Genomic DNA, 25,618 nt, shown 5'->3' with positions numbered 1-25,618 from the left:
CTAGACAAATTAATTAAAACTGTATATATATCATTGTGCCAGGAAATAGGTTTATTTACAATTTTTTTTTTGCGATTCAATTTCAATTATCTAATTAAATATAATTATGATATCATTTTTTTAAATATTTTCATGAAAAACTAGCACGTTTCGTTCGCCCTTCCCGCCTAGACACGTCTTTGTTCCCACAGTATTCGTTATCCTCATGATTGTGAGGTTAACACTATAAATAAAAACTAAAGCCTGAAACGCTCTCTTTCCACCAACGTTTCCTTCTTTCTTGACATAGAAGCTCTGGTTCCACCCTCGTACACCGCAAGGGGGCTAAGCCTCGATTTTTGTGGTTTAATATATTCCCTACACGAATATACGATGAAAATTTGAAAGCAATAAGTCGGTTGGTTCTCGCGTGATGCTCAAACTCCAGCCAAGGGAGCTAGGGCCTCGATTTATGGCTTAAAACCTTTCCTGGAATGAATGTATACTGAAAATTTGAAAGCAATCGGTCGGTTGGTTCTTACGTACTGTGATACCCCTTCATACCCCCTCGATTATTTTGAAAACTAACAAGATTGATGCAGTGTGCCGGTTGGTGTCTTCAGATTATTTTTGGCCCGCTATTAGAATACATATCTGTTTTACTCGATTTCATATTAGCGTTACGCTTGCACACGTGCGCGCTCGCACACACATTCATTTTTTTAATATAAAATAAATAAATTTTATATTATAATTATAAATGATATTATATAATAAATATAAATCAATTTTTTAAAGAATTTTTCCCATTTTTTACAGAGCAGACGTAAAATATTTAACGATTTGTTTCGCAGTAGAAAATCGCACGAATATTTGTTGTTTTACAATATTTATCCTTTTCTGTTTTCCGGTTGGATTGTGATTTAAATACGTGTCACCTATAGTTTCTATATCTAAACTCAAAGTTGGTTTCCTTGTTTTTCTTGCTTTTTCCCTTATAAAGACAGTCTCCTTTTTTGTAAACAATGAAAGCTTATTTATTACATGGAGCCGAATATCAACTGCATTTCGTCGGGTTTGGTGTATTAATATGCAAATAATACATTCAACTCCGTGAAAATGAGCACAAAAAAACCGTTTTTCACCTCTGTTTCCTCAGTAAACGTGATAAAGGATCTGGTTATTCTTTGTTTATTTTGCGTTCCGTGCCCGATCGCCTAGCAAATAATTCACAAAACATTTTCATGCATAATCTTTGTTACGGAATGTTAAAATACTCGACGGAAGAGAGATCCCGTTTTAATTTCTGTTTTGGTACTTAGACTGTTTGTGAGGCAGTTACGAACGTGTTTTCGATTTTTATGAAATTTGCAGTAAGATTTTTTTGCTGTTACGTTTAACTATGTATATGAAACGATTTTTCGTAAAAGTATCCGTTTAAAATTTTCAGCCAATATTTTTTCCGTTTACGATGGATTGCGAAGTAACAGTGACAGGGAGTTCTCCGTCACCAAGCTGCCGCTGCTAAGCGTTGAATATATAGTCATTCCTTCACTCTTGATACTACTTTGTCTAATGGGTACCCTTCCCTAAGTACTAGTGATGATATTCAATGTTCGAATCCAAGCTGATTTTATATTTTTAGCTTTAACCGCTGCAGCAGACTACTAGAATGTTTAACTACGGAGTTTGCCTGGTACTCTTTTAATACTTTCTTTATTACTTTAGTTTATTGTAGAGTTTAATTTATTTATTTAATACAAAATTAGCTATGAATTATTTTTGAATGAATTAATTGAATTGAAGTGAATTAATTATTTATTTTAGCTATGAATTAGCTCTTCGCTTAACTACTTGTTTACATAAGCGTGATATTAAATATGGAAACGGTTATGTATTTCAAAATTGAGGGATACAAGGAGGCAGAATCAAGTGTGGATCTAAAAATTTACAAAATTACTATTTCATAGTGTGTTTGAAATTTTTATCAATGTGTTTTATATTTTTTATTCGCCGTTGTGGATCCGTCCCATTGATTCAACTTTTTTTTAGCAGGATCATAAACATATGATGCGTGATTTTAATTTAAATTTTCACGAAAAAACTATAATGAAAACCGTTTTTCGATAAATCTTTTTTTTCGAATTATAAGAAATCAAAGTTGCAATAGTGGAAAAATCGCGGTAATAATAAAACAAAGGTGAAACACCCAGTAGAAACATTTTTATTTTATATTATTACCTTAAGGATTACACCTCATAACCAATTTTAAACGATTAATGTCGGTATTAATTGTCCAAATACTAATAATAAAAGCCCTCGCAAAAATAAATAACCAGTAATAATAATATTACAAAAAATTAAAATAATTTGCAACATTACTACAAATTAAATAATTAGGTTAACTGATATTATTTAATTATTACATTATCTAATTTTTAATTTTAGTTAAATGATTTGAGGCTATATTACGTAATACAATAAATTTTGAAAAATTTACCTTTTAAAAAATTTAGAAAATTAAATTTAGAGCAGTAAATCAGCTATTTACATCACTAAAATTTAATTATGTCACAAGAATGCAAGTTATTAATTTCTCATTGCGTCTTCTTTCTTCAAATACAATGTTTGATTGTCTCTAAATTAACTACGTATTGGAGGATTAAGTTGTAGCAGTTCATATCTTTGTTCTCTGGTGAAAATTATATTAATAATATTTTCGTTATTCATTTAGCTACATCAAATCAAATAATAATGCGTACTTTAAATGAAACAAAAGAATAACATTGTAGATCTATCAGTACGGTGATAGAGTACGTTCTTTAAAAGAGGTACGTAATTTATTTAATAACAGATTTCAAAACAGAGAACCAATAACTAAATCGATGCACCAAGACAGTACAACAGTTTGAAGAAACCAGTATTGTCCACGATTCTTGAAATTTTTATTTTATCTTGTTCTAAAAATAATTGTTTTATATGTTTGAAGGAAGAAATATAGCATGTATCATTTTATTTTCTGGAAAAAAAAATTTTACTATGTTATTTGTTACGAATCGTTTTGATACCTATTTAATAAAAATCTGTTTCTACAACCCTTTTTGAGATAACCCAAACGCAATAAAATCCGTGATTGGGGTGTACTCGTTTAAATAGGTGAAAACTAATGTGTAAAAGGAGGGAAAAGAGAAACAAGTAAATTATGTTGACTACAAATTACCATTTAACCTTACAGAGAGTGATCTATGTTTTTCTGCTTAATTTTCTATCTACCCCCATGTTCTGAAGTCAACAAAAAAATAAAAATTGGTCTTTATTTAAATTAATTGCAAGTAATGTTATATGAATTAATTCTTTAATTCTTCACTTTATTTTTTAACGATTTAATTAACAGGTTGACTGCTATGAGACCCGATTCTGGGTCTTAACTTATATATGGAACTGGAACGAGACCAGTTTCAGTGTAAAAATGATTTCCAACTGCTAAGGATATTATTAACTGCTAAGAGAAAATTACAACGATTGTACCAACGGTGTACTAGTTTCTTTGTGCATTGCTTCATTCAAAAGTTTTCCTAAGCTAATCACCCAAAATGATAAAATTTATATTATTGTAAAAAAAAAAACAGCTGATTTTTACAAAATGAATTTAATTTGTAGAATAATTTTGTTACTTAGATCGGTAAAATCGGTAAACAAGCTAAGACAGTGTCTTATCTCATGGGACTGTTTTTTTTTCTAGTGTATTAAAAGTTTTTCAATGAGTGTTGTGAACCACATTAACCTGTTTCTTGAAGGACATTATTTCAGATGAGAGAAATTTTTTTTTCTTATTTGATCCTTGTAAATGAAATTTTGTACTGTAATTACAATACTGTGTATTGTAATTTATCTTTCATTTTCTGGCTGTATCTTTTTGAGGCAGCAATTTGTGTCTCATAATGAGACTCATATTTACGTCTCACATTTATTGTAATTATAATAACCTATAACTCAGAGGAATGAAATTTTGAATAGAAAATGTATACATTGGGAAGGAAAAAAAGGTTTTGCAGCAATATAGTCAAACATTGCTATTCTGGGTACAGCAGTCAACATGTTAAACAGAAAGATTAAAGTACTTAAAATTTGTCGTGACGAGGAACAATAAAATTTGATGCAAACTTTAATTAATTAGAGTTCATCTCATAATGTAAGAAATAACTTACGAGAATCTTCCTTTTACTTCCTTCTACGAAGTAAAGGAAGTACTGTGATCGAGAAAAATTTCGGTTTACAGATTTCAACGAAAATATCCATTTTCACCATCGCTGAATCCATTTTGACTAGTTTCGGCGTGCAACTGTACGTACGTATGTATGTATGTATGTACGTATCTATCAAGCACAACTCAAAAACGATTAAATTAGGATTTTGGACTTTTTCTTAACTCAGTAATAAGCCCTCATTGAGAGCTTTTCAACTGTATACCGTAAGTGATACTTATTTTCAATGGTTCCAGAGTTATAGCCAAATAAAATTTTAATTAATGATATTTGGATTTTAGAGGAAGACACATCGGTTCAAATCAGATTTCATCTCCTTTTCTTAACTTTTTTTTTTAATTTAAATATATTGATTTATTAATAATTATTAACTTCTCATTGTAAAAACAAATTTACGATGAGTAATATTTCAATAATAACAATAAAAAAAAAATATGAAAAAATATCTCAGAAGGTTTTAATGAAACAAAATTTTACGTACTTTTCATTTTTTTTTTTAAAAGTGTAAATGTAATTTAATAGGCGTACAAGGAAATCATGTGTTGTTCACATCAAATTTTTTACATTTAACGTTTGAATGTTGGTACAACTTTCTTGTTGAGTAACATTTAAAAGATTTTGCAAATTCTGATGATGCCTTGAGTTGCACGTATCTTAATCCTAATCCAAACATATTTAAAATAATAAATAATTTATAATTAAATATAATATCAGTGCATGCAAAAAAATATTTGTATAAATTTTACAATATATTAGTTTATATGCTCGAGGACAATTTCTTCCCAGCCCCATCCATTTCTTTTGTTTTGCAAAAAAGTTTCGTCACTAACTTTTCACAACAAACAAAATCTTCTTTGTATTCCTTCTTATTGACTTTAACCTTTCAATTCTAGCCTCTTTATTACCTTGCAAATGGTTTGAATGAAAAAACGAGGAGTTTGAGAAAACTCTTGCGCAGTTGAAAAAAAACTTTTTTTCAATTTCTGACTTTCTTCCAACGGCCTTCTGAAACGAATCGGTTACCACAGGTGTGAGCTTCTGCTGGATCCCCAGCAATATTAGAATTTCAGGCGATGAGCACGCTGATAGATTTGTTTACAGCCTCCTTTCACTAATAGCGTTGTTTCGGACGATCTTGCCTGTTTTTTGAAGAGAGTGATTCGTGATGAGGGGCAAAATGAATGGAATGTTACCATCAGCAATAAACTTCGCTCATTAAGAATACTGTTTCACTGTGGAGTACTACATCCTGGGATAACCGTCGAGAGGAGATTATTTGCCGTTTGCAAATAGGGCATGCTAGACTCATTCATGGACATCTCGTGATTCAGATCGATGCACCCGTTTGTGTTGGCTGCGACTGCTAACTAACGGTACACCATATTCTTGAGGACTGTGTCAGTTATGCGGCATTGCGTTGGAAATTTAAACTAGGAGAATATTAACATATTCAAAATATGTTACGGAAGAATATGATAATGTTATCGAATGTCTTACTATTTATTTCTTAAGGCCGTGCATCTGTATTGAAACATTTGAGTATTACTATTATGTGTTTCGTCCATTTTTGTCATTTGAGGTATGTCAGATGGCAATTCTTTTAATTTAGAATTTTAATATTGTATTTCATTGTTCGTTTACTTCGCTTATACCACACGGCATAAGCACTTTGCATTTATGCTACACTGCGTGTGGAATGTTTTTCGTTATGACAATACGCGTTTTAATTGTTTTACATTTTTATTATATAAGTTTATATGTTTTCGGGTTGTTTGCTTAAATTGTTTACTATAGTAATATTGTGTCCAGTGGCTAATAATGACACTTCGTTGTGCACTCAGGAAAAAACCTTAACTATTTCACAGTCAGAAACGCACTGATTTTTAAAGTACAACGCACTACATAAATGCGATTAACGAGTAGACTTTAATCACAAGCGTCAAGTTTCAAGGGCTTAACACTGTGACTCATTTCATAATCAAGTACGAAAAATACACCACTATGCAGTCAAATCTCAAATTGAGGTTATGTTGTCTGTTGTCGATCTTAAATTCAGCGTAACTCTTAAACGACTCAATCAATCTTCATAAACTTTTTACATTCTCAGCTTCAGGTGCATTACTACAGCACAACAAGATTTCAATATGATGTTGTTTTTTAAATTTTCGGGCCACAAAAATTTATTATTCAATTTCACCCCTCAGTCCTTCCATGCACCCGATAGTAATAGCATAATTTACTTCAAAAAGTCTTTAAAAGAACATGTATTTTAAATATTCTAACAACATACAGTACAGTAAATAGTTCAACTATAAAATTAATTTGCCCAACTATACAAATATTACAATTTAGTTGAATTTTTAATTTGAATTAATTTTAAGTTTTTAAATCTAATTAAATTAAAAATCATGCATGGATATCAAAAAGATGCTATAAACAGCCATAAGTTCTATAGGATGAGAGTTACACATAGATATACAATATACAATTAACTAAAGTAACTATACAAATATGTATAATTTTTAATGAACAAATGTTCAATGTACATTCAAGTAAACACAACTTTCAAATTACAACACAGCAGAATTCAATGCTGCAACGAATTAAACTAATCTCTCCTCAGGTAGGGATGTCTAAACCCACACAATTTTTGCTCAGCTAATAAGTAATCATTATCCCAGATTTAGTTAAAATCGGTTCTGTGGTTTAGGAAGAGATGTGAAACATTATCGAGTTTACATACATATATATGCAATGAGTTTTATTTATTTTAAGATATTCGTTTTATTTATTTTAAGATATTACATTTATCAATTCAATAAAATATTAACTACTTATCTGATAGGCTACCATTTAATAATGCTATGAATGATAGCGCTTGTATGAATATAATTATAATTATACATCCTTAAAAGTGATCTATGAAAATTAGTGTGAATTTAAATTAGTTTAAGCAAAATATGGCTATATATTCTTAGAATAATTTGTTACAAATTGAATCAGTACATTAACGTTGTTTTACATTAAGCAATGAAATGCATTTACTTTCTGCTAAGATAAGAAAAAAATTCTTGTAGAGTTATATTACGTTACTTGTTTTATTTATATTATGGTAGATAACTATTTGTTAATTAATAGTATCGTAGACGTGAATATAAATCAGATATAACGGTACAGCAGTAAATACATATATATATATATATATATATATATATATATAGAGAGAGAGAGAGAGAGAGAGAGAGAGAGATGGTAGTCGTCATGAAAGAAAGAGCTTGTTTTCGTAGTTTTATGTTATGAACCAGTGAATTGAAAAAACGAAGTTTTATACTACATTAAACCTTGTTCTTTTATGTTATTCTTGAGAGTTTTAATTAATTAAAAGAAAATCTGTAGGAATTACGGCAAATTATTCATATGAAGTAACCTGTTTTTTCTATTTCTCTTTTAATGCAGTTCAACGTTCCATAACTTCATAAACAGGTTACATAAATAATTAGTATTTAAAAACAGTATTTTATCGTAAATATAATCTGTTTTTTAATTTTTTATGATTGATGATTTAAATATGACGGGCATTTAAATGATTAATTTGGTTTTTTTATCCTCTAACATTTAAAAACAGTGTTTTATCGTATAATCTGTTTTTTTTTTAATTTTCGATGATCGATGATTTAAATGTAACGGGCATTTTGGCGTTTTTTTCCTCTTAACTGTGTAATTTAACAAAACTACCACGAACGTACATCATTTTATTTCACAACGGGATGGAAGTAGCGTTATGAATTAAAAGAAACGTTTTCATTAAAAAATGGGCAGAAATTTCTATTGTGTATTATTATTATTATTATTAGAAAATAGTATTATCGCTTCACGTAAGCATAATATATGTGATGGATCTAATTGCATTTGTATCAGTTGTTGACTTGTATTAATTGTGAAAAGTCGTATCAGTGGGAAGACTAACTTTTAACAGAAAGCAGCAGCCAAGAATAGTTTCAACGGAACTTCCATCAGGCTGGTTTATTAGATGTAACTCACAAGCGGTTTATTTAGTGTTCTTTAGTGTACTCTAATAATATAATATAATATCCGGGTGACTAGGTATCAGAGTCTTTAAAACGGACTTCATAACATTAAAAAGAATATAAAAATTTATTGATACAACTTATAGATTCGGTTGAGGTCAAATCAGAGAAAAACACATCAAATTTGTCACCCAACATTTATTTTGGTTCGATGTAGCTTCCAGTTTTAATGCGACATACATCCCACCTGAAGTCGATTTCATTCCAGATTGTAGCCAGCAAGTCGGTTGTTATCTCTGCGGCTGCGGCGTTAATTTACACACGAATTGGCTCTATTAAAGTATGGAACTAGGCGCGAGGTTCGTGTTTCCGCGAACTCGGTTAGCTAGTTCAGAGGGCAACGATACAGAGGATATTCAAGATATCCGGATGAGGCCTGCAGCGAAGGCAAAAGCTGAGTTTATAAAACATGAAATGTCTGCCGATGCATTCACATCAGTGACATCCCAACGAGGCTTGGCTTATTGCAATGAGATGTAAAAAGTTAGATGGCGAAAGACGACTCCCGTTAAAGCCCAGAAGGGCTAGAAACCAGGGGGTGGCGACCGGAAGCATCACAAGGCGGGTGTCTTCCCCTACGGGGTTGTGATGCGGCGTTAATTCGAAGTATTAGCTCAACAAAATCAGCAGACAAATGCGGTACATAGATCGGATCTTTAATGAAATCCAACAAGACAAAATTTAGCGGGTTCAAATCTGCGGAGCGAGGTGGCCATGCAGTTGAATCTTCACGACCAATGCACGTCCTGGGAATCGAATATCAAGAAAATCTTGTACTTCTAGGTCGTAGTAAGATAATGTGCGTGAGATAGGTCGTACCGATTCGATATCGTGCCTATTAAGGGAGGTATGATTCTATTGTCATCGAAACCCCATTTTTTCAACCCTCTGGGCCCAATGGTTGGTGACATAAAAAAAATTTACTTAGATAAGTTCCAGGCCCTTATCCAAAAAATAGTAGGAACTTTAAATAATTTCGATATTTTATTAAATAAGAAAGTTATAGCGATATTTTGTTTTTGTTTTGGTTATCCCTTGCTGTAGGGTTGGTCATATCTAACATTGTTTACACAAAAGTTTTGTAATGTTTAGATGACTAACGATCACTTTAAACCGATTCGATGCTATGCCTATTAAAGGAGGTATGATTATTTTTGGTCTTAAAACCCCCATTTTTTCATCCCCTGGGCCAATGGTTGTTGATATCAAAAAACGTTACTTATATAGGTTTTAGGCTTTTATCCAGAAAATAGTAGTATTTTAAATGAATTCGATATTTTACTTAATAAGAAAGTAATAACGACGATATTTTGGCTTTTTCGAAACAGCCCCCCATTTCCACCCCCACGGTCTGATTTTGGCGGTTAACAAACTCGACCGAGATTTTAGGACGAGTTATTTTTAAGAAACAATATGAAAGTGATTCGCGAAAAATTATGGCAGTTATCGTGTCCACACGGAAGTGAAATATAATAATAATAATAATTTTTATTTTTTATTTTTTTTTTATTTGTTTGTATTTTTTGTGCAATAGGACAGCTACCTATAGCCTTTGTATATTACACAATAGTACATAAAAAAAAAATATACATTAAATATAAATTAAAAATTTCAGTATAAATAAAAATACAAAATTTAATCATTAGTTCATAATACTTATTAGTCAGTTCATAATCATAGTTCATATAATTATTAGTTCATAAAAAGAGTAATACTGGTGTTTTAATTATGTTACACAATTATATTGTTATATGTCTTTGCATAAATACAAGATTACAGAAAAAACATGTACACGTAATTAAAAATACACATAAATCAGGAAACAAATTTAAATAATGTAGTTTAATAACAATAATAACATTAGTTATAAATTCAAAAATTTACATCTTATCTCCTTCATCCAATTACATTTAATTAGAATTTCTGTTACTTATACAGCACTGTCAATATATATATATATATATATATATATGTGTGTGTGTGTGTGTGTGCAGGTAAAAATAGACACAAAAGAAATTTACATCATTGTCATACAATAGAATTGATTTTAATTATTAAAATATTTATTTATTTATTTGTTGATAGAAAATTGTTTTAATTTATATAACTTAACTACGGTCAAGCAGAAGAGGGTTAGTGAAGTTCTGTAGTAATCCAGTATTATGGGTTTGTATGCTTTTAATATCTATATCATATCGGAGTAAAACCTACTCACTTCAAAAAAAAAATTCTTCCTCGGTTGAAAAAAGTCTATTTTATCATATTTGTTTACAGCAGTTGAAGCGCATCTCTCTGTGGGTGAGATAAGGTGTGTAGAGTATGCAAAAGGACAAAAGTTTCTAATATTGCGTCCGGGTATACGTAACTGTATTTCGTTTTCCGTAGGATTACACCTGTGTAATGCTTTATGAAAAAACAGTAAATCAAAGTATTCTCTTTGACATACAACAAATGGTAAATTATGTAGTAATTGAAGCTGTTGTTTGCCAAGTTGGTGAAGTTTAAATTTGTGAGTCAGGCAAGATAGAAAGTTGTTGTGAATGGATTCAATGTTATTCGATGTATAGTTTCTTCGAAAATTCCAGGTTGAGGTGGAATATTCAAGCTGGCTTCGAACAAGTGACTTGAAGAGTAAAACACAAGTTCGAGGATCAACAATCTCGCAATCCATTTCAACAGACCAAGATTTCTCTTCGCTCGGCTCACAATCATGTCTGCGTGATTAGAAAGGTATAGCTTGGAGAGTCAAGGAGTATAATAATAATAATAATAATAATAATAATAATAAATGTATATATAAATTTTTGAGCTGACGGTGGTTTCAGGGTCTGGGGGATGTGAAATGCAAAGATATGTCGAAATTTTCTGGAAGTTGAATCATGGTACCCATTAAAATAGGTAACTTTCTTATGAAATCTACCTAAAACTAGGTTTTACATCCTTATCATTCTACTGCCCCTGAACAAGTTCTGCTGTTTGTGAAGGGTGTTTTTTCATTCATTTAGAAAAAAAGAAAACAAGAATTTAACAGTTAAATAAAATCATGCTTTTAAAAGCTGTTTGTAAGTAGTTGTATTTTATAAAATATTATTTTTTCATGTTTCTTGTATTTTTTGAATTATTACTATGACTACCTTTCAATCAAGCTGTTAAAATTACTTAGAAATTTAAAAAAATATCTATTAATTAATGACATTTTTAATTACTCTTCTTGCAGAATGAGAAACCATTATGTATTTAGTCATATTTATATTACTGGCGTTTTATCTTTGCCCATAAGTTTGGAAAGCTTCATAATTAACAACCAGAAATATTTTTGTTTCCAACCAAATCTCTGTTAAACTATTATTTATACTTTTATTACAATAAACTAATGAAAATCTATAGAAATTAAATCGATAAAAATTAAATTAAATCTATAGAAATACAAATTAACACTCTCTTGGAGAAAAATATTGCTACGATCATGAATACGAATTTTTAGATCGATTTCTGTTTTTAAGACAATGCGCCAGTTATTAATCTTCTTATTAATATTAAGCCCGCAACATAATCAAGTGGCTCTCTAACGCTTTCTGCATGCGGACTCATTCATTTTATTCATACTGTTTTGCCATTACTGCAGGTCCTGTGACGGCTGCTACACTCCACCTTGTTCTATTCTTTGCTAACCTCTATGTTTCTGAATATTTTCCTTTTCCCATAATCCCGCCCATCATTTAGAATCAATTCCTTCCTCTTCCTTTCCTTCCTTTCCTTCCATTCACCAAACCTTCTATCGCATCCACTAATAAACACTTTCTTCTCATGCAATGTCCTAGCCAATTCCTTTTCCTATATTCAATCTCATTTAGGATTTTCCTGTTCTCTCAGATTCTCCTCAATACTTCTTCATTTCTTACATGAAATGAAAGAAAGTCTGTGTATGAAAAGAAAGATGGTCTGTCCATCTGACAATTATCATTCTTCGTCACACCCACGTCACAAAGCCTTAATTCGTTTTCTGAGGTTTTTGACTTTACAGAGTTCAAAGAAGAGACCCGTGAGCGGACGATCTCTCCAAGAAACCTTTTCTTCCCCCCTTAGTTAGTTGAATTGGGCAACTTTCGTAATCTAGCGGACATCCGCGAGAATATTCATTTTTCATTTGTGATTTGAGAATTGTTCAATCATCATGAATATGAAAATCGACATTAAATTATTTAATTATGGAAGTTGAAATGAGATCTCTGTGAAATCCATCTTGAAAGATGATAAATGCCATACACACCTGTATACCAAACGCATAATTTTGTCCGGAATGACGGTTGCAAAAGATCTTGCGAGTCGTAAATGGATTTTAAGTTTTCACATTGATGATGTATTCAATAAACTTATACATATTAATTAATCCGTATATCATTGTAATACAAACAGCTTTATTTTCACTACATCCACGGTAACAGAATTGTTTAGATATAATAGGAAACTTGGCTAACAGTAATTATCAGTATTACAAAATTAAACTCTTATCTTTTACGTGGCTCTAGACTTATCGGAATCTCGCCTTTGCATTTTCTCACATATTAGCTTCTTATTTCATACGAAAACGTTTTGATCGATCACTTTGGAGTCGTTTTATGATCAAATTATTCACTGTAACATTGACCGTGTAGTACATAATTGTTTAACCCACAGGGTTTGAAAGTAATGAACTCGTCATCGCAAATCAGCTGATTTTAAAGTCAAGAGTTAGATTCGAATCCTAGTAAAGGCAGTTACTTTTATACGGATTTGAATACTAGATCATAGATACTGGTGTTCTTTGGTGGTTGAGTTTCAGTTAACCACACATTTCAGGAATGGTTGAACTGAGGCTGCACAACACTTCATTTACATTCAAACGTATCATCTTCATCTTCCTCCTGTAAGATATAACATCAGAGGATGGATGAGGATGATATGTATGAATGTAAATGAATGTAAGTGTAGTCTTGTACAGTAGTTAATTGAAACCAAACCGCTAAACAACACCGATATCAACGATCTAGTGTAGTATATAGGGAGTGATCTTTGTAAGCATTTGCTCACGTAGATTTTGGCGAAGAACGTACCCTGCTGGGCTCAATTCTTGAGACATCATTATTTTGAAGTGTTGAAAATTCAAATCGAAAAGCAGAATCCTCCTGAAAATGCGGACTGACATTTTAAAGGCAACAGCATGCCTCCGAGCAGAAGGTCTTGGCGATTGCTCGATAGCTGCTCTCGCCAGCTGCACATCTTCTGATGTTCTGATGGACCTGAGTCGCATTAGTTACGGCGTTGTTACGCTCGATGTTGAATCGTCGTCGAAAAGCTCTTTGCGTCGCGATCACAGGTCGGTTGTTTTCAAAATATGCAGGCATGGCAAAGCCGTGAGTGCTCCGGTCCAAACCATGTTGGCTACTGAGATGGGGTCACCGATGAAACAGAGGGAGATGACGTGCACCATGTTATCCCCAGCACCGCCCGAGCATTGACACCACCTAAACGCTTAGTCGGTTTATACATAAACACCTGTAGAAGAAAAACTTGCAGTGCATATATAGAATCGAGTATTAGTTTTGATACCTGATTTCTACAGAAATGTGTCAAATGATAATCCCGGAAATCGCCATTGAATTTAATATCTCTAGGGATGAATTTAATGCTCCGATTTCTTTGCCAACATAATTATTCTATTCCAAGAAGGATGACAATAGCACCGCGATTATTAGAAGCATAAACTAAGTTTCAAAGAAATTATAATAAATGTATAGGATAAAAGGAAAATATTCCCTACATCAAATTAGGAATGCTAACCAGATCTGACTCTATTAGAGTTTATGTCATGTTTATTTCCACGATTGTAAAAGGCTTTGTAACATCCCCTATTGTGGTTATTCTTATTATAATAAACTGTAAACTTATTACAAGATATAAAAATTGGGGTTATATACAGACTTATATTTTATTTTACTAAATACATAATTAACATGTGTTATAAATATTATCTTTTCTGTTCAGCATAACTTACATCAAATTATGTTGTCTATTAAATAATTTTATTTAAGATTGCACTATCGGCCAAATAGGATGATTATTGAGAGCATAGCACAATTATTGCTGAGTTGAACACGCTCGTCCTCATTTATGTATTATTAATAGTGTTAATAATTCTTATAAGGTTTGAAGGTTATCTTTTAACATTTCGGTTTTGAATCTCGTTCTAGATCATGTTATTAAATTAATACTGAGCCAGTTTAAAGACCAGCAGTTTAGGATCCCTTGAAAATTACTAACAATTTTTTTCAACCTTCTCTTTCTCAATTCTCCAGAAGGTAAACACTATTTTTGTTTTTGATTCAATTGGAAGGAAGTCAAACAAAATCTTATTTCATTTAATATGCGAATGAAGAGAGATTTATATTCTCACATTAATATTCCTAGTTGAAATGTGTACATATTATTCATTTGTTATAATTAAAAATTGAATTAAAATAAAGTGGTTTTTAAACAATTTCATTTTTTTAAATACAATGAAAATTGCTACTAATCGTTAAAGTAGGTACAAATTTTTTTTAAAGTATTTCGATTTTTATCAACAAAATGTGTATCTCCTATTTCTACCAAAGATGTAAAGTCATAAATATATGTAAAACAGAAAAACGAAACCTAAATTTATTCTATTTAGGTTTTATTTATAAAAAAATGACAGAAGACCAAAATATATTATTATTATTAAAAAGAAATTTCTCTGGTATGAAAGGATTTTCCAGCTAATTGCTTTAAAAGTAAGTGACAAAAGAAGTATTGTTAAATATTAAAAAATGTACAATTTCTTTATTTAAAATAAAATTGTGAATGCACTCAGCTTTCAATTTTAACTTTTTGTACTTTATTAAATAGGAGAAATTAAAATAAATTACAGGTTGGTTAGTTCAAACCAACTAAATTGTCATTTTAATTAATGTTATAAATTTAATACAATCATGTAAGATGCTAATTGAGTTATCTTTTAATACCGTTTGATTACGAAAGAAAATATTTCGAAGCAACCTTTTCAAAGGCCGATGAGCTGGATGGGTAAGACCTGTTGTTCAAAGAATAACTTTGTTAATTCGACATCTGTTAAATAATTAAAAAAAAGTATATTAATCTATTAAACACAATTGCATAAATTAACATAGTATGTGTATTGATTTATTGGCATTTCTTCCGCCACCACAACATTCGCAACCGCATCAAGGAACTCCCACGCGATTCGACAATGCGGCTCACGCCACATTGATTTGCTGTATGTGAGTAGCCAATTTTTCCCTTGACCTCTAAGTTCCAGGTTGGACCGATTTCTGCCCCCCCCTCCCAAGAGCCGGGCAGTCGAGCACCATATGTTCATTCGACTGGACCTTCCCTCAGACGGACAGTTTATCAGTTGCCAGGCAAAGCCTAAACAGATATTATTTCAAAATTACATGGTTGCTCCGCCGTCCTTAAAAATGAACTTGAGGCGTACCATCCCTCTAGATCCTGTATAAATTTAAATAAGGATCGTCCCTAGTCATGGTGTTCCATTCCTGCTGCCATGCTTCCATCTCGTGGCTCTGTTCCCTCTTCCCCAAGCAGAAAATGGGCAACTATTCGAAATTTAGATCCGGTGCATTGTGATCACCTTCCGCTCCACTACTGGCCCGGCTCGAAACTGCATCCCAAATACTTCGACCTTCCGACCTAGTATATAGTCGTTATAGTACGTGTAATCCGATTAGACCAAAATAAAATTGGTAAATTATTGAATAATGATATACTCAATTTTTCTACCCTGTTTAACATCCGTGAATCACCGTCAGGTATTACTTCAGAGGATGAATGAGGATGATATGTATGAGTGTAAATGAAGTATAGTCTTGTACAGTTTCAGATTGACCATTACTGAAATGTGTGGTTAATTGAAACCCAACCACCAATGAACATCGGTAACCACGATATAGTATTCAAATCTGTATAAAAGTAACTGCTTTTACTAGGATTTGAACGTTGGAACTCTCGATCTCGAAATCAGCTTATTTGGAAGATGCATTCACCGCTAGACCTACCCGGTGAGTTTCAATTTTCTTAAATTGGAAAAAGTACAAGGTACTCGCATCACCTCACCGATGCTAGCAACTCATGCGAGTTATTTATTATGTTTAGGTGCCGAGGTGTTATTTATTATGTCTATTTACATTTATGTTAACGACATTAATAAAACTGCATGTTTTCTTGAAATATATTCTGCCCAAAAGGAGTGTAATGTATTTAGAGTGAGTATGTATGTATGTTAGATACACCGTAGCAGCTCAACGACTGAGGCGATTTAGTTATGTGTCCGTCCGTTGAAATCCTTTCGTTACCGGGATCGTCATAGGCTCTGTAAATATATATATATATATATATATACACACACACACACACATATATCTGGTGATCATTTAAAAAGTTACCATATCTATTATTCCACAGCTATCAGGCCCCGTATTTCTGTTTGCAGGAATGTATACCATTCTCGGGGGAATATTTCCAAATTATTTTCAAATGAGTGGAATCTACCTTTTCCGCTACACCTACCCAATTTCAATCATCTGAAATGACAATGGTAACATTTAATTACATTAATTGACAACCTGAAAAAAATAATGAATTTTTATAAAAAGAAAATTAAAATTCGCTCACCCCTTCGCTCGGTAGGTGCGAAAGCCCATTTGGAGTAGGATATTTTTAAATTTCAGTCTAACAAAAATAACTATAAAATTACGTGATGTATCTTTTAAACCATTATAATCTGTGGATTAAAACTGTGAAAATTATTTTTAAAATAACCAACCCAAAATTTCACCTTTAAAAGTTTTTCTAAATATTCAAGTGTTGAAAACTTTTTTTTTGAATGAGAAGATGTAGCATGTGACACCTCATTAGAAGGCTCTTTGAATGAAAAGTAATTTGGTGAAAATAAAATAAAAATTGGTTCACTGGTTTTGAAATTAAGATTAAAAATGTGTTTTTTTTTTTTTAGGTAATATTAGGATATTTTTTGGGTTATGTTGGGATGCAGTGTTACTGACCCAAAGCATTAGAAATCGTCCGTTTACTACTCCAAATGGGTTTTCCAAGAGGTTCAAATACAGAGATAGAAGAACAATTGCTAACATGTACAGGAACCAAACAGCAACAGTAGCAATTGAAGAACATAAGAAAGAAGCCGTAATAAGAAAGGGAGTCCGACAAGGATGTTACCTATCTCCGTTACTTTTTAATCTTTACATGGAACTAGCAGTTAATGATGTTAAAGAACAATTTAGATTCGGAGTAACAGTACAAGGTGAAAAGATAAAGATGCTACGATTTGCTGCTGATATAGTAATTCTAACCGAGAGTAAAAAGGATTTAGAACAAACAATGAACGGAATAAATGAAGTTCTACGCAAGAACTATCGCATGAAAATAAACAAGAACAAAACAAAAGTAATGAAATGTAGTAGAAATAACAAAGATGGACCACTGAATGTGAAAACAGGAGGAGAAAAGATTATGGAGGTAGAAGAATTTTGTTATTTGGGAAGTAGAGTTACTAAAGATGGACGAAGCAGGAGCGATATAAAATGCCGAATAGCACAAGCTAAACGAGCCTTCAGTAAGAAATATAATTTGTTGACATCAAAAATTAATTTAAATGTCAGGAAAAGATTTTTGAAAGTGTTTGTTTGGAGTGTCGCTTTATATGGAAGTGAAACTTGGACAATCGGAGTATCTGAGAAGAAAAGATTAGAAGCTTTTGAAATGTGGTGCTATAGGAGAATGTTAAAAATCAGATGGGTGGATAAAGTGACAAATGAAGAGGTATTGCGGAAAATAGATGAAGAAAGAAGCATTTGGAAAAATATAGTTAAAAGAAGAGACAGACTTATAGGCCACATACTAAGGCATCCTGGAATAGTCGCTTTAATATTGGAAGGACAGGTAGAAGGGAAAAATTGTGTAGGCAGGCCACGTTTGGAATATGTAAAACAAATTGTTAGGGATGTAGGATGTAGAGGGTATACTGAAATGAAACGACTAGCACTAGATAGGGAATCATGGAGAGCTGCATCAAACCAGTCAAATGACTGAAGACAAAAAAATACAAAAAAAAAACAAGTAAGTCCTGTGGTGCCCATATCAGATTTTTTTTATTTTTTAACATTTATCTTTTGTTTCTATTTTGTAATTTTATATTTGCAATACTTGGCATTTATAGACCTTTAAAAGACATGTGATAACGTAGACTGGAATAAAATGTTCAGCATTTAAAAAAAATTAGAGTTCAAATACAGAGATAGAAGAAAAATTGCTAACATTTACAGGAATCAAACAACAGTAATAATTGAAGAACATAAGAAAGAAGCCGTAATAAGAAGGAGTCCGACAAGGATGTTCCCTATCCCCATTACTTTTTAATTTTTACATAGAACTAGCAGTTCTATGACGTTAAAGAACATTGTTAAAGAGCTGCATCAAACCAGTCAAATGACTGAAGACAAAAAAAATATTTCCAGTGTAAATTATATTTGAATTAAAAAGTAGTAGTTTTAATTATCATTTATTCTTTGAAAATAACAAAAAAAAATATACAAAATTATTATTCGCTCGAAGAAAATTGTAGAGTTATTTTAAAAATTCAGTTTAGGATTTAAAAAGTGTTATTTGTATAAATAATGATTTAAAATAAATAATACATCTTTACTAACGTAATAATCTAATAAGTAAATCAAGATTTTAATCAAACGTGATTGTTCAACTTAAATTATTAACAAAAAAATTTAATGAAGTTATGTATTCTACGAAAGCAACAACACACAATAATAATAGTAAATACGTAGGTTTTACAAACAATTTTTAAATAATTCAATAAAAACGTTTTACTGCAGTCAATTTATATTTAACTATGCTAATCTTTCTACGGTAAACGAATGAGTAAATACACTTTCTTTCCGATAAAAAAGGAGTGATGCGTGGGTTTGTTTGTTTGATATGAGTGCTCAGATTTTTATCTTAGCTGGTAATACCGCAGAACGGACTACGTGGTGCGCCGGGCAGCTGCGTGCAGGGCACTAACGACTCATTTGTGTGAACGATTTATACTTTTTTATACGAACGATTTATCTAAAATTATATTTGTGTTTTGGGGATAAAAAAGGAAAACATTGGGGAGGTTAGAGCTGTGTTAAAATGTCACATTTCAAGAAAAAGTTAAAAATGTTTTGAATTTTGAAGCTTTTCGTTGTAAAAAATGTTACTGTTTTTACGCTAATTTTATTAAGGTTATTTAATTATAGCTGGCAAAAACATTTAACAAAATCATGTATAATGAAACATAAACCATGTAATTCTTCGCGGGTGGCCGTAGGCTCACCTTTTTTCTTGTTAATTATAAAAAAAAGTAGAAAAAATTATACGATTTCTGATATAAGGATTCACTATCCTGGAAATTGCTGTGGAATTATTAAATTAATCCATAAAAGTAAACATTTTTGTTTATAGATGCCCCTTTTCTGTCTCTACCAATTTCGAACAACATAAAGAATATTTAGTGACACTTTTTAAATTTTTTAATTAATTTTTATTTAACGATAATTATTGATTTTCAAATTCATTTAATTAAAACTGATATTTCGTTATTATTTTTATAATTATATAATATTATATAATTATTTCTCACATAATTCGGCTGAAAGTCCCATAGTGCATGAAGATTCCCATTCTTTGAAAGATGGAAAATTTCCATTTTACCGTTGGTAGTAATCAGCAAATATAATTACGTTCAGTTATTCAGTTCATTTTTATATATCTATTGAGAATAGTGAATGGGGATATAAGCAAAAAAAAAAAAAAAAATACTAAAAGGTAGTGGAGCACAAAAACCCGCTTTTGTTTAATAAAAAAATTAATAAAGGTTCTGCTGCCGTCCGTGAAGACTTCCATTTCAGATTTCGTACTAACAACCCGTCAATATTCGTTTGTTTAAGCAGAAAATAAAATTTGAACATACGATACATAAAATTTGCCAGCATTGGAACTTTCCTCCAATATCTAGTAGTATAGAAAACCTCTTGTTTTAGAAATATTTATAGAGTCCCTAAACGTCAACAAAGGCTTCGTTAAGCTAGAAATATTCAAAAAACGTTTACGAAAGATTTTTTGAACACGATTACTTTACGATATTAACAGGAGATTGGAATTTCCTACTAGGAGTAATATGTTATTCGTTGTAAACAGATCCTTATTTCTCTAGGTCGTGATTCGGTCTGATGAAGGAAGCATGCTTCAAATTAAATGACCCAGTAAACCGTTAATTACATTAATAGGTATAAAAAAAAAATATTCACTTGATTACGGAGAAGCGACTTAATGTATCGCTTGTTCATATTTGGTGTGAAATCACAAAAAAACAATTGAAGCCTTATTTCTTCGTCGTAAATATAACAGGTAATCTAACATTTATTTAAATTTTTTTTGAATAAATATTGTAATATTTAAAGTAAACAATATCATTTGATATAACCGTTTAATTTGTTGTATTGCTAATTATTTGTTATTGTTTATTATTATCAATATAACAGCACAAAGTTTGTTATCGTATGCATTATGAATGTAAAATGTAATAAAATTGTTCATGCAGCGCTTTTTACCTCGTTTAGTTGCTGACACGATTTTTCCGTCATTGCAACTTTGAATGCTTATAATTCATTAACAGAAAAACGGGTTTCATCATTGTTTATCTCGTAAAATTTTAAATCGAAATTAAACATCCACGTTCCTGTTTAAAAAAATTAAGTTTGATTCAATATCGTGGATCCAAGATGGCGAACAAAATTAAAGCCCGACCTTAATGCAGATATTTTTTAATTTTGTAGAACCCCATTTCTTTCTGTCTCCAAATACCTCTCATATACGCAGTATAAAGCTGTTTCCATACTTAAATATCACCGGGTATATAGATATAAGTAATCGTTCCAAACAAAATTTGATGTGACACCACATGACTTCCTTGTATGCTAATTAAATACATATACAAATTTTTTGCTGCACTTCATCTAAACTTATTTCATTTCATTTGAAAGTAAGATAGGATACTCCAATTATTCATAAAGCAGACAGTTACAATTGCATTGTGGTGGACACCATATTGCATCATATTTTTTTGTGGTGTCCATATCAGCATCTTATATTAGATTATTTATTAATTTTATTTCACGTCACTCAAGTAGTTACGTCGCCTAAGTGAGATTCGTAACCATGCACACATCGATTCGAATCTGACTTCATATACATATTTAAATATATATTCATATATTTTTAATTTAAATATATTGATTTATTAATAATTATTAACCTCTGTTAAAATTTTTGAATTAAAATGAAAAGTTCATGAAATTTTATCTCACTAATATCTTCTATATATATATATATAATAAATAATAATTCAAGAGGTTAATAATTATTAATAAATCAATATATTTAAATTAAAAAAAATATAAAAAAATGTACATGTATGAAGTCGGATTCGAGCCGATGTGCCTTCCCCTTGTAAGAACCATATATTTAATTAATTAAAATTTCATTTGGCTACAGCTGTGAAACCAATGAAAATAAGTATCACTTATGATATATCGTTGAAAAACACTCGATTAGAACTTATTACTGCTGTCATGAAAAAACCAAAAATCTAAACTTTTTGAATTTCGGGGGTTTTTTGGACACTTTTCGTCCAGTTGGTTGCAATCAAAAGGGAAGATGCACAAATAGATGTTACAACAGTCCTAAATCCAAAATTTCAACATCCTACGGTTAACCGTTTTTGAGTTATAAGAGATATATACGCACATACGTATCTACGTACGTACAGACGTCACGCCGAAACTAGTCCTTTCCTTCGAACAAGGAAGTAAAAAGAATAATAAAAAAAATAGTTTGCGTTTACTCTAAATTTAAAATGATTTCACTATTTAAAATAAAAATTATTTTATTTATTTTTAATTAATTTAAAAAAGCATTAAGTTTTAAAATTTATAAATCCCTGTTACTCTTTATGAGTAAGAGATTCCTATCAGAAGTAATATGTTTTTTTTTTAACAATAAAAATAATTTCAACTAAAGTGTTTTATGAAAAATATGTAAATAGAAGAATTTGAAGTTTTTTGGTAATTGGGTTTTTTCTTGTTATATATCCAACTTTGTTTTATAAATTATATAAAATATCTGGAAGATAAATATATTGCAGGATGTAAAATGCTATATTTAATAACTATTAAAACAAAAACGTGGTTTTTTCCACTGATTCGTCTATATTAATAGTCTAAGCTAGTATGTATTTATTTATTTTATTAATATATGTACACGTATACTTTTAACTAATGTGTGTAAATTAGATAACTGAAAGGAACTCGGTTTAATTTTATGGTAGAAATTATAATAAACATCGATAAACCGAGTGACATGTAATTTGTCTGCTTAAGAATTACATTAAACAATTAAAAATACGATTTATAATCTTCAGTTCAGCCTAGTCATGTTAAAAGAGTTTTAAAACTAATACTCTAAGTTATGTTGTAAAATAATAAGTTGCTGGCTTACATCCAATTAGTACGTTGCGTATTTATTTTAAATGTTTTTCTGTCCTTTTGATGTCGTGTACATGATGTTTTATCTGTTTTTATATATACTATCTAATCACAACACTTTTTATACATAGGTCATATAAAAATGTAGTAAATGTCGAGAGTAAAAATACAATATAATTTTAATATTATCTTAAAAGCGGTGCTGAAAGTAGAAATTTATTATAACTCTCTTTATTATAATCATTACACTTTCATAAATCCCTACGATTACCTAATCAATTTTGACATCTAATTTTTATAAAAAAAATATTAAGACACTGATTTTTAAAAAACTAATGTTTTCTATATTTCTTTATTATATTTTAGTATTATGAATCTAAAAATTGCTACCAATATAAGAAAAATGTCCATACTATATATTTTTTTAATATTTTATATTAATTATTATTTAATTTTTTAAAAAAATCAAATTCCCAATTTATTACCATTTATTAACTTTCTAATATAAGAAAAATAAATAAATTAATCACAATTATACTCGTACAAACATCGACCATTAAAAATCTGTAAGTAAAACTGATCAAGCGTCGTTTTTTTGGCTGTTTTTCACAATTTTACGAATTATACAAAAAGAATAGATCTTACTGCAATTAATTTAAATAAATGTAATTTACTGTTCCTAAACATTAACTTAGAATAAAAAATTTTTAAAACAATGCTTTTAAAAAATCTAAAAAGTGGATTACCCAGTAAACATAAATAGAAGAAATAAAAACACTTGTATAAATTTTCAAACTCGGCACTTTATTTTATGTAAAAGCACTCTACAGCTATTACGATTCCAATGAAATCATCTTCAGTAGTATAACTTTAACAAAATAATAAAAATTCTTGACATTAATAAACTATCAGTACTTTTGAAACATGGAAAGGAAATCTACATGTTACTCGTAGCATGTAACATGTAGACAACACTTAGATCTTTGTAGAAGTTACATGTTCTCCTTTTCGTGTTTCAAAAATACTGATAGTTTATTAATGCTAAGAATTTTTATTATTTTGTTAATGTTATACTATTGAAGATGATTCCATTGGAATCGAAACAGCTATATAGTGTTTTTACGTAAAATAAAATGTCAATTTTGAAAATTTATAAAAGTGTTTTTATTTGTTCTAATAACTGGCAAATTAAGCTCAAGAAGTTTAAAATATTTTTTAAATATAAATAGAAGGTGATTTTGTTTTCAACATAGTAATGTGTATAAAGTTGTCTATTTTCGCAAGACTACAATGAAAATTACAGTATGCAACCTCAGTTTTATTTTGCACCTTAACTTCATCGAAAGAGATTTATACTAGATATTGCATGTTGAACTATCATTTCCAATTTGCATCAAAGGCTTTGTCATACGTAAAGAATTGGTGTAGGTATTGAATATGAATGCGTCCCCCACCTTTTCAATGTGGCCTTACGAAAATAGACAACTTTATATATATTATTTTGTTGAAAAAAAAAATTATCTTCTATTTATGTTTACTGGGTAATCCATTTTTTTAAAAGTGTTTTTTTGAATTTAATTTTTTGTCTTATACTTTTTATTAGAATGATGTTTAAATATTTACATATCACCGCAAATGCTACCTAGATCGACGCAAGATGCAGGTATTGTGGTTGTTACAGAACATCTTGAAAACTTGAATATAATACGGGAGATTTCGATATCTCGTAAATGTATCGGTACATATATTGGCGCAGGGACTGAAAGCTTATGTACTAGCATTTTTCATGCTTTGACCTCTGTTACAAGTAATCTAAAAACATTGTAATTTTCTATATGTATTATGTGGTATGGTAATATATAAAAAACAGGTTTCATAACTTCCTCTAGCGTATGTAATTGTTGAGTTTTATTCTAAGTTATATATTGATGTTCTGATCTAGGTCTACTTTCTGTTGTATTGCAACTAATAATAGCAGAATCACACATCACTAATGTGTTTTTTATGAGTTGTAAACACAAAAAGCAATTCTAAGAATTTAATTTACTTATTTTTAATCTACTCTAATCATTGTGCTGTGAAGAATCATACGTCACACATCGCTTGTTCTAGAAGTGGTTATTATAGAAACATTTATTGCGGTGTACATTTTACTTAATGAAATGAATAGCTGTTAGTGATTTATTTTTACTATTTGTTGAGTTTTTTCATTTAAAGCTTTCATTTAAATCAGAAGTGCTGAATACGGTTGTTCATGGTTCACTATTAATAATTGTTCATACCGACTGTAACAAAGAATTCATTAAAAATGCTTTACTTATGTGCGAATCAAATAAGAAAGAAGACTATCACAAATCGGTGGATTCCGAAAAGTACACAAAATGGTTACGGGAGAAGTGTATTCCCAACTTGCCACCTCGGTCGGTCATTGTGCTAGATAACGCATTGTACCACAATATCACAACGTTCTGCTACAAAAGCAGCAAATTCTCACTTTTTAAAAAGCGATGAGATAAAAAGGTTAACCGAACAACAAATTAACTGTTCTCCTGCTATGACGAAGACTGAATTATGTGATATAAAATTACACAAAGTAAATCAAAAGAAATTTCTAAAAGATGACATTTTCGAAAATTATATTCACACAATTCTA

Source organism: Lycorma delicatula, chromosome 1, assembly GCF_047948215.1.
Source record: "Lycorma delicatula isolate Av1 chromosome 1, ASM4794821v1, whole genome shotgun sequence".
In the NCBI taxonomy this organism is placed as follows: Eukaryota; Metazoa; Arthropoda; class Insecta; order Hemiptera; family Fulgoridae; genus Lycorma; species Lycorma delicatula.
The sequence above is the reverse complement of the archived record's forward strand: the minus strand, read 5'-3'. Positions refer to the sequence as shown.